This window comes from Fringilla coelebs (assembly GCF_963513975.1).
Source record: "Fringilla coelebs genome assembly, chromosome: 20".
In the NCBI taxonomy this organism is placed as follows: Eukaryota; Metazoa; Chordata; class Aves; order Passeriformes; family Fringillidae; genus Fringilla; species Fringilla coelebs.
Genome location: NC_140046.1, coordinates 3,986,853 through 3,998,391, shown reverse-complemented (window position 1 = coordinate 3,998,391; position 11,539 = coordinate 3,986,853).

Here is an 11,539-nt window from a genome sequence, read left to right as displayed (position 1 = left end):
TGAGCTCTTTGAGGGTCAAAGGACCTGATGACCCTGCATTTTTGGTGGGAAGTCATCCTTTTACTGTGAGGATATGTGGCTTTAAGCACTGAACAGAGTCAACAGATGAGTGTGAGTGGATTAAGGGTCCAAATAGATGATTTATTTGGGAGGAGCCTTAAATTAGTGCAGCAAACCTGTAAACAGGTAGAAACTGACTGGCTGAGAGCAGCACTCATCTCCTACTGCTGCCTCCACACCTCAGAGGAGAAGCTGATCTGTCAGAGGCCTTCTGGATGGTTCTAGCATGGGAGACAAAACCTTCTGCATTCTGCAGTCCAATTTATCAGGAAAGCATGAACGATTTCAGTAGCAGCCATATAAACAAGCCAATGCACGCAGGGCAGGAGATAGAGTACAGCACAGACACAAAGCTTTCCCAGTGATAACAGACATACCACCCACCAAGGCAGGGCTTACATACACCAGCTGGATTACACACAGCCAGGGAAACTTAACCAAGTAATTATAAAGGAGCCCATATCTAGTTAAAACAAAACCAAACCAAACAAAAACCAAAAAAGAAAGGGAAAAAAAAAAAAAAAGCAGGGGGAGGCAGGAACAGGGAAAGCACGCAAAACTGTACTTTAATCCTGAAGAACCAGTCAGAACAGGAAGCCACATTCTAAATTTGGTTATTTAAGCTGTCAAAGAGTATTTCTGTTTCCAGTTCTTGAGCAAAGAAATCAGCCAAGTACAGGGGTAGGGAGATAAGCATCACTGAAAGAACAAACCCCTGCTTTTAAAGCCCTTTGGTCAGCTGCCCATCATGATCGATGATTAGGCTGCCTAGTTGAGAATTCAACACCTATTTTGCAATATTATCTGTTCATTAAACCCTTCCCTCACCAGGCCCACATCCAATCACTGTACAGTTTACTTATCATTAAATCTTCGAGGGTCTGACACAGAGAGGTCAATGCTCAATTACACCTTTTTTACAGAGCCTGAAGCTAAGATGACTGAAGGGACCCTAGCAGGAAAAGGGACACAAGCAGCAATGTCTGCTCTCAACAAGCAACACCAGTGTAGGTAATGTATTATTTCAGTGACCTGTGGAAAGATCTAAATCCTCCCAACTGTCAAACCATCCACTCACCCAATTTTATAAAGGAATGTTTTTCACACAAAGACACAAAAGAGCTGAATGGCAATGAGTCCAGAAACCCTGGCTCAGATTATCAAAATACATTTAAGTGTCTGAAATCCACGAAATGCTGAAAACTCTGAAAACTCATGTTTAATTTTCAAGTCTTGTGAAGGTGTGTCAACAGGAAAGGGAATTTCAGAGTTTCTATTCTAAAGGAATAGAAATCCTTTAACTTAGAGCATCTGGTTCATGCTCAGGAGGAGTCAGAAGCATGTATGGAATCCTTAAGGCACCTCTTGGTCAGCCCCTCCTCTGTGACCCTCTGAAGGAGCACAAGTGTGTGGGAGCAGCTGTTCTGGACTCTGGACCCTTTTGGTAGCTGAAGGATCTGACCCACCTTCATTCCTTTTACTTCCCAGCTTGTCCTTGCCCTGTTCCTCATTCTTCTCCGTTCACACGCTTAGAATGACAAATTCAAAACCACTTTTCATATGCATTCAGATTTTGAGCTAGCTCCCTGTGTTTACCTGGTAATTTGGCAGTGCAACGATATTACTCTGCTTGATCCTTCAGCCTGAAGATCACACCTGAAATCATCTCACACATTATTGTGATCCACAGGTATGTCATCAGACTGGACTGAACATGTTGCAACCACAAACAGAGACCTTGCAGTGAACCAGCCCTGCAGATACCTGTTACTAATCTAATAAACCCAAATTTTACTGCCAGCTCAATACCTTTGCTCACAGTTTGGTGATAAAAGAACTGGTATTCAAAAATGATGGCCACTGTAATGAATCTGGCCCACAGAACTTTTTCTGGTGGTCAGCAGAGCTGGCAAATGACCAGAACTGTTCTTTATCTCAGCATTACACTCTCCCCAAGCAGCAGTAGTAAATGCCAGAGAGAGGCTGAGCTGTCACTGAAAGGAAAAACAGAAAGATGAATTCAGGAAACACATTCTGAAGATAAGGTTCGTACTACAAGAGCTTAGTAATCTCCAGCACGGATAAACACACGTTTTCCTGTACAGCACACACAGAGCCCCATCTTACTCAAGATGGAGTTAACAAACTGTCTTGCACACCCAATAAAGATCCAGCTACTGTTCAAGTACCAACAGAGTAATGGTTTGACAGATGCAGCAGCAAGCAAAGGCAGCACAAGGAAGGTTTGGTTGCCAGAACTCAGCACACGGCTTTTGGAAGTGTCTCTTGTAACACCAGAGAGGTTTTAAGGATAACCAGGAGGGGCAGGAGCCACATCACCAAATGGTGATGACACGCATCTCCAAAAGTCACAGCAGTCACAGGATGCTGCAGATCCCCACAGCTCAGTGTGGAGTGTGAATGAGCCTTGGGCAGTGCAGTCAATTCAGTATCACACGATCACCCCCCATTTCTCACAGGGACTAACACATATTGTACAACAGGTCTCAGTTTAAAAATCAAACACCTTGGTTTACAGTTTATTGAGCTGCTGCCCTGTAGAAGAAAGCACATGCACCTATTCCACTTACTCTTTGAAAAGCAACTTTTATATTGCTATAAACCATCAGCTCCTGCATCAGACTGTGGTCTTCTACTCCTAAAACAAAGGTATTTACTCACAGCTTGAGACCTTGAGGCAACTTGGCACATCCAACTGTTATCATGGCAATAATCTGATTTGCTTTCCTTCCCAGTTCACTCCTGGAAGGAACTATTTTGACCAAAAAAAAACAAACCAGAAGGTAACCATACTTGTGCTGCAGAAGGTGTGGGGTTTTTTTTCTTTTTAAATTATAATTTAACACCACACTCTTGCCTCCACTTGAAGAGGGGAGGACAAGCGTTTCTGAGAACATTTTCAGGTAACAAGTTTCAGATTTCAAGCAGGATGTAACCACTTTCTGTGGCACCTGGAGGGAACGACAGGCTCCTCAGCTTTACCTGAGCAAATGGACTTTAGTCTGACCCACTGCCAGGCCATAAAAGTTCAAAGAATCCCTCTGAAGTCCCTGGCAGCTTCGCTAGGCAATACAGCTCACCCAATTTTATATGCTGTTACTGAGCAGCCTCAAATGCTGCATTTCAGCAACCAGAGCAGTTTCAAGGCACACAGAAGTGGTAAAATCATGGTGTGGAAATAGAGGCACCATTTAAAACATAAAACCCAAAAAGCAAGCAGCAGATCCTGACAGCAAATCCAATGCAGCTGCAGCACGGCTGCTCCCCCGGCGATGTGTTTGTCAGCAAAACAAAGATGCTGAATCCTTGCAACCTTGGCACAGAGCACACAAAACCTGAATGTCAATACCTCAGCGGGTGTAAACACAACTCACAGCTCAATACATGTGCATTTTAGGTAAATTTTAACAACCTCGGGATGCTGCAAAGAGCTCATTAACACAGATGCTCCATTAAGAGTGTATTCAGTGTGGCAGCAGCATGTCTGGGGACAGGAGGGATGTGCAGGCCAGTTTAGCTCCACAGCCTCCAGACAGCTTAATAAAAATGTCAGAACATAGCTATGAAAGTAATAGATGTAATAAATAGATTGTTCAGGACATCTGCTTATGCAGCTCAGTCTTGGTTCCACTAGCCAAGAGTGACAGGGACTGGCTCGATCAGAGCAAGAGCCTGGACCTGTGTCAGGGCTTTGGGGATCTCACCTATAAAATGCAAAAATGGTCACTGCTACAGCTGGACACGGAGCAGGGCTTAGGTGTGAGAAAAAATATTGCAGAAGCCAAGCTGGTTTCACCTATTTGTTCAGCTTCAGGTATTGGCAGCATTAACTTGCTGGGCTTTTTAATAATGGATAGAAATATTTGTAGAAGTCAGACCTATGTTCACTATACCCAAGTACTTTCCTCAGTAGGAAAACAAATCATTCCTCTTTGCATCAACACAAAAGAGTTTGACAGGAAATGCCATTTCAAGCACCTTCCAAGGATTACTGCAGAGCACACAGGAACTCTCTTTCTGCACTCTGATAGCTCTTACCATCTTTTGGACAAAAGTTTAGGCAGATTCTGCTAATTCCCAAAGCAGAAAGCTCCTCAGTCCACGATGGTGCTGTCGAGTGCAGACTTGTCAGGTCATTTGAATGCTCTGTAGAGCAGGTTTATGTTTAAACAGCATTTTCACACAGTTCTCCCTTCTCTGTGAGACCCAGACCAGGCAATCACAGGCCTCTGTGGTGTTAGATTAAAAAAGCACACGTCAGCAAACAGACAGATCATTTTGTTTAAGCATGGTGATCACTTACAAGTTTAAGCTTCTGTTTGTAATTTATTTCTCTGCCTCTTTGGGGGGCATTTTAGTCTGCTGCTCTTCCTAGTCTCTACTCAACAAACACTGTTTCCCTGCTGTCCTGCTGCCAGGCTTTCCTGCATGTTCCCCTCACCTCAGTATATATCCCATACCTCATCAGGGAGGGAAGATAAACAGCAGAAACCTAACACAAGAAGCTATCTAGATTTTGCAAACCACAGGATTAGCAGTGCTGTTGAGCTGGATCTGAGTGTAACATTTCTTCTGAGACAGCAATCCCCAGGCTCTGCAGAGACCTGGGAACACAGGAATGGAAACAAAGGCTCTACCCAATGATTGTCAAGACTGACCAGTGCAAAAATCTTCTGACACCAAACAAGTCCATGTGCTTATGCTTAGGACTGCACTAACTCCCTTGCAAGCATTAACACCTTTGTGCACCAGGATCCTATTTAATAACCTTTGAAAAGTTATTTTATTTATGCAAACACACATTTAGTCCTACCACAGCAGTACTCCTGGCTTCAGTGTCCAGTTACCAGGATGAGTTTGGACATGCCTGATGCCTGACACGCTGAGGTTGCACATGAACACATTTTCCATGACTGCAGGAGACAAAAGGTCTCCTCACCAGAAGAATTTTACAAACAGCAAAAAAAATCCCACCCCAAACACTGACCACTGCCTGGAGCTGCAGCCAGGTCACCTGAATGAAGCCTCAGGAGAAGTGGGCCGTGCCCAGGCAGGCAGTGAGGAATGTCAGGCTACTGCAGAGCACTACCTGAGTGACACTGCAGCTGGAAACACACTTTTCCTTTTAAGCCAAACTCAGTCTGTAGCCTTTTTACTGCCTGGATTTTTAATAGCTGCTACTTGCTATGTTCTTGTGAAAACTGGGGATTAGATATACTCAGGAACTGTTTATGGACATCTGCTGCTCCTCCACAGCAGGACTCCAGGTTCACTACTCACCCCATCTGACTCTATTATTTTTATCCTACTGTAATCAAACACATTTAACACCCACCCCCTTGTTCCTCCCCAGAAGGAGTTTGGTTTTAGTTAGCTCTGTGACCCCAGTAACAGGAGTCACAGAGCTCAGATCACCACATCAACAGCAGGTTGTCATTTCCTACCCCAGGAAGTTATTTCAAATATATTTAAAAAATGCTTATTTCAGACCTAACCTACAATGGTTGCTAAGTGCCCACAACAATTAAATACCTCCCATCCCTTCCAATACATTATGTATACTGAGATCAAGTCATGGGTTGATCTTGTGACTGCTGGAAGGCCAAGAGTAAAATGAAAAATTGGAGTTTAGCTGAGTTCAGTTTGAGCCTTCGGGAATTGTGCTTTCCAGCTCTCCTCTCACTCATGAAAGCTGTAAAATGAAGAAACAGCAATTCTTAAATCATCATTTAGGGCTAGGAGACTGAAGTAAACAGGGCAGTCACCTTCCCTGAGCCACAGAATCACAGAACTACAGTGAAATAATGGGAATGTGCAACCAGGACATCCTTTTCTTTTGCAGATTTATCCAAGTTGGCCCCAAAACACAAAGCCCAGATCTTGTTGAAGTATTTTAAATGCTAGATATTATGGCTTCTGTTGCTACCTACTCACACAAACAGCATTAAGCAAAGAACCGTAACAGCCAGAGAGCTCATAAAGAGAGAACCATTTCACCTTCACTTCCCCTTTACTCCCTCTGGAGGGAATCTGAAGCCTTTCACAAAATCTAGTTGCAACATTTTAAGCCAAGAAAGTGTTCGTGCCATTGGAGAAGTCACCTGATATATACAATTTTTGCTTTTATTAAGTTCAGCTGAAATAATTCTTTTGATGGCTTAGAGGAAAGGAGATAAAGCTTACAACACCCCAAGAAGTTTTACCCTGCAGACAATACTACATTACAAAAATCACCATTACTTGTCACCATTCAATCAGCTGAGTTTCAATGTTTATTTTTTAGCAAATAACATTTACCAAAAAAAGTTCTTCCTGAGGCAACTGAAACCAGTATTTACAAGAGGTGAACACCTCCCTGCAAAACAATCCCAATTAAACAAAAAAATCCCTGAAAATTCTCAGTATCTCCTAATTTTGTAACATAAATTTGACTACCTGCATCAGCACATCCACAAATCCACTGAATGTGCTATTTAAGCAGCAGGTGCCTGTATGGATCAGGCTCACCCCTGATGGCAACAGGGACTTTTTAACCAGAGAACAAGAGTTTATTAGTCTGGTTATGCTCTCAGAATACTCTGATAGTGGACTAAATCCTGAGAAGCAACACAGGACACTGGAGGGAGCTACAGAAACAGCAGTTTGGAGAATATATTCAGACATCTTTGCCAACTGTTCCCCATATTTATTTTTTAGTGTGCAACCTGACTTTGCCCATTTCCTGCTGCAGCAAACCCTTTACTAGAACCCATTTTTCAGTAAGGCTCATTAAAGATGGTTGTGCAACAGCTACAACAGGCAGAAAGTGATGTGTGTTTGCAGGACATGCCAGAGGAACAGCAAAAGCCCTGTGGAACATTCCACACAGCCAGGCATCCTCGAGGACTCCTGTGGGTGACAATCTTACCTTCTGGGCTGGGACCGGCATTCTTCTTCCCCGCTGTCTGCCTCCTGCATACATAAGGAAAGGAGAAAAACATTAATATCTTTTAATACATGCAGAAAGCAAAGGCTTGCATTTCACTGGTTTGATTGTGTAAGGCAAGGGGAACTCTCCCTGCTCCTGCATGCAGCTGTCACTAGAGAGGAACTCACTTTCTGCTCAGCTGTCACTTCATGTTCTCTCAAAAGCCTTTTAAAAACTCAGTGTTACAGGAATTTTTGCCCCTGCAGGATTTTGCATGCTTTTGCATGGGCTTCCAGTGACCCTTGCCAAATATGGCAGGCCAAGAGCCAAACACATAGTTCACTTCTGGGCAAAAATCTCTGAGTTTTTATTACCTTTATGGAGATCATATTAATTCATAGTCCAGTCAGCAGTCAAGTGTAAAAATCCACAAAACCAGCACGTAATAAACCTGACAAATCAGACTGAGTGAGCACAGATATGACTAGAAAGGGGAAATTTGACATATTACGCTGCTTTAGATGAGATATTAATATGCACAATCTCTAATGTGCTGTGGAATTTTACTAGGTCTACCTACTACAGCCCAAAGCAATACCTCAGCAGAGAGACCTCAGCAATTAATTCTGCTTCACAGTACATTTATATACACCCTGCCAGGCACTGGAGGTAGGGTACAGGATCTGTTGTATCAGTGAGAACTTACTATGTTAATGCAGGTCCACAGGGAAAAAGCATTTTAAAACATACCAAGGGTTTTGTCAGGGCAGGGGCATCCCTGAAAATCAGAGTTCAGACAGAGAAAGGAAAAAGATAATTTTGTTCTTGATGAACTGGGCTTCCCTCCTTCAGGTCTCCTTTGGCAATCCTGCTAGAACATAATTCCAACTGAGTTCCCTGTGGGTTTACAAGAAGTTGACTTGGGGGGAGCAAGAGAAAGAGGTCAAAAGGAAGGGGAATATGTTTCATTACATGTAGAATTGCTAAAGACATGATGGGGTTTTTGAATAAAAAGTGTGTGTTTAGCTAGAGAACAAGTTCCTCAAACTCCACAGTAAGGCAAAACAACTGAAAGAGCCCTTGAAATCTCCTTTGTACTGCTCAGGAACTCAAACTATGCAAACATTTTTAGTATTATAATGAACAGCCATTTCTACCTGCCAAGGAAAATCCTTGTCACAGCAACTGGCAAGCCTGGTGTGCCATAGCCAAAAGTCCCACAAATGACAGGAGAAGATCCTGAAATATGTAGATCATTATCTTAACTCCCCTCAAAATTCAACCCTAAGGAGCTCAGTGTGGAGGAGGCCAGACATGGCCCAATTAATCACCATCTGTCTCTGCTGAAACTCTTACATCTCTTTGATACCAGACATAGATGTAGCAGGTTTGTGTGAGGAACACATTCACTCAGAATATAACTGACTACAAAAACAGAACTGTAGACTTGTGTGATTTGAGCAAGAGACCCATTGCCAGTACCTGGGATGCTGTCTGGAACAAAACTAACCTCCAGCAGCCTCCTCCTCATCAGCAACTCTGACCAGCCTGCAGCCTACTCCTTCCCTGGACCTCATATTTTGTCCTGGATTAACTGAGTGGTCAGATTCAGGCATCTGAACCACCTTCACCTCATCCTTCTGCAAATGCATCCATGGACAGAGGGCGTCAAAGAAGACACAGCCAATGCTGCCGTGTTCCACAGATTCACTCCAAGCGGCTGCTGCCACTCCCGCAGTGCCGCTCTGAAATCCGGCAGGCACAGAACGCGCCCGGGTGCCGGTGGGGAGCCCAGGCGGCTGCAGTGGCGGCTCCTCCCGCTAGAGGGGAGGGCAGGACAGGACAGGACAGGACAGCGATGTGCCCGCTCAGGTGCCGCTCCGGGGACGAGCAGGCTCCGAGGGGACACGGCCCCAAAGCTAGCACCTCCAAGCTTTCTCGCCGTTTCCAGCCTATTTCCAAAGGCGAAGAAGTATTGCTGCCAGTACAGTTCATCAGCCAGGACGCGGCTCAAACATTCCTTTCTGGGGACATCGTTGAGAAGGAACATGCTCGGACAGCATCCTTGGAAAGTGAATGCAGCCATTGGGAGGTGTGACCTGTGACAGCACTCCAGCTTCCACAGCTGCCTTTGCACAGGTGGTGACAGGAACTTTGGATGCTGCCCCAGCTCCGGGTTCCCCGTGCCCTGCAGCACCCGTGATGTGACCACAGCGACAGAGCCAAGAAATGGCAGCTGCCACAAATGCTCCTTGGAGATTCCTGATGCTGGATTGCTCCAGCCTCAAACCAGCCTCCTCCACCAGGCTGCACAGAGGAGGAAGCTGAGCAGCACTGATGAGCTCCAGAGGGAGTCATGCCCTGCTTTCCTTGACCAGAAACAGAGGCCTCAGGGGAAATGGAAGGAATGAGTCGCATAGCTCTAAACTAGGCCACGATATTAAATGCAGTTTAAAGTGAAAGATGAAAAATTCCATCTCTGCTCCTTTCAGGCCATGTAGGACAGAATATGCAAAACATTAATCCTGTTTGTGCTTTGATCCACTGCCAACTATCTGTCATCAAAAGGGCAAGGGAGAGGAGAGAAATTTTGGAGAGCTGTTCTGTTCTATACAATGGGAGTCACTCCATGTCACGCAAACAATTCTGCTCTTATAAATCTCCTTTTTGCAGACTGATGTAATGATAAACAAGATTCAATCTCCACTCTTACATACAGGGACTGGAGCTGTCTGCTTGGATTTAACATCAGGAACATCACAGCAAGTTCCTGTACTGTAAGATACGATTATTAGCCTAAGTCATGCGCCTAATAATCACTACATTTCTATTAACCAAGGAACATTTCACACAGACTACACCCTAAAAAAACATCTTTCAAAGCTTAAAAGGATTCCCATTTAATAACTGCTGGCTATGTATGATTTTATGCCAACATACCTGACTGTATAGACAATGCCTGGGAAGTGTTTTTATCAGGAGTGAGTGGTCACAGCCAGCAAATATCAAAAGAGCACCAACAATTTAGAGAGTTTTCACCTCTTAAGTCAACATCTTACTTGTAGCTGTGAGGTGAACACTTCAGACACTACAGAAAATTAGTTAATATAGATCCCCCCAACCCACAGCAACATTCAGATGTATCCATACCATCAGAGGGGCTTTTCAGTTAACACGGTCAAACGTCCACCATGTGGACAGCTTTGGACTCAGTCTCAAAGGAGGAACTACAGAGCAAAGGACTGTAATTAAGTGAGCAGTCTCCCAGCTCCCTGCCTACATCTCATCCAGTTGTTCAGACACACACTAAGTGTCTCTGAGCCGAACATGACCTTTGTTGAGAAGAAGGCAGCTGCTTCAGTCAAAGCAGAGGCTGTGCAACCAGGCACTGACCCAGTGGTTCAACCATGCAAATGCTCCTCTCACAGCATCCGCCAGTGTCCCAGTGTCCCTTTGTTCGGGCTGCAGCCACACAGAGCACTGCACACTTCTCTGTACGGGAGCTCTCCTCGTGTGCCAGCAAACATTAAGCAAGTCAGTACAAAAGCCACCCTCCCACAACTCTTTCCCAACACATGGATAACCCAGTCTGGTCAAGTCTTGCAGAGGGTGCCACTGCTGCAGCCACAGCCTCTCTTCTAATGCAACACAAGGCACACAGAGATAAGAGCATCCATGGACAATCAGATTCCTTAGGGCCCAACTCAACTCCTGACACAGACACGTGGTGACTGTGGACATGCCCTGGGGTACCCAACATCTGCATGGAACTGGCACCAGATGCCCAAAGAAGTAACTCAGTGGAGGCTTATGAAGTCCAAGGGATGAGGATCTGTGCATGGACATCACACAGAACTGAAGTTCAGCGCCTTCCAAGATGAAATATTTGCTAGATTCCTGTTCAACAGCAGACCATGCACAAAGCTGATCCTATCAATAATCTCAAATCATCTGCTGGAACAAAGCAAGACAAATGTTTGAGTCGCACTGCCAAATATCTATTACACATTTCTGTAGCAGAGGGACTTTTCTGCAGTAGTCTAAGTTGTATCAATCTCTTAAATAAACTGTGTGAGCAAAAAGCCCACACATGCTGCATTTGCAGTATGGCTGAAGTGCCAGCAACAACACTGCCTGGGAAAACGAAATAAGGGCTGACTCCAAAACCTGGGTTGCTAAAAGGTTCCCGTTTCCTTGCAAGAAGCCCAGGACTACACACAAATTCACTGGGGTTTGAGGGGAGATGCAGAACCATACCAGGTACCACTTCCAGTCTGACCATGTCTAGTAGCAGTCTGGTACTAAAAAGGGTCACTTAGCCATCAAAAAAAGGGCATCCAGAGTCTGCAAATTTCACAGCTGCAACATGGAGAACCAGAAATCTGTGGCAGTTTGTGTGAACCAATTTACTCAGTGTATTTTGGAAACCATCAGTGTGGTTGCAATGTGCAAGTACTCGCTCATAGAGGAAAGTTCTCAAAGCTGAACTGAAAACCAGTTCACTTCAGACTCCATTGGTCTCTGGAGGTGGTTAACCTTAATCATGAATAA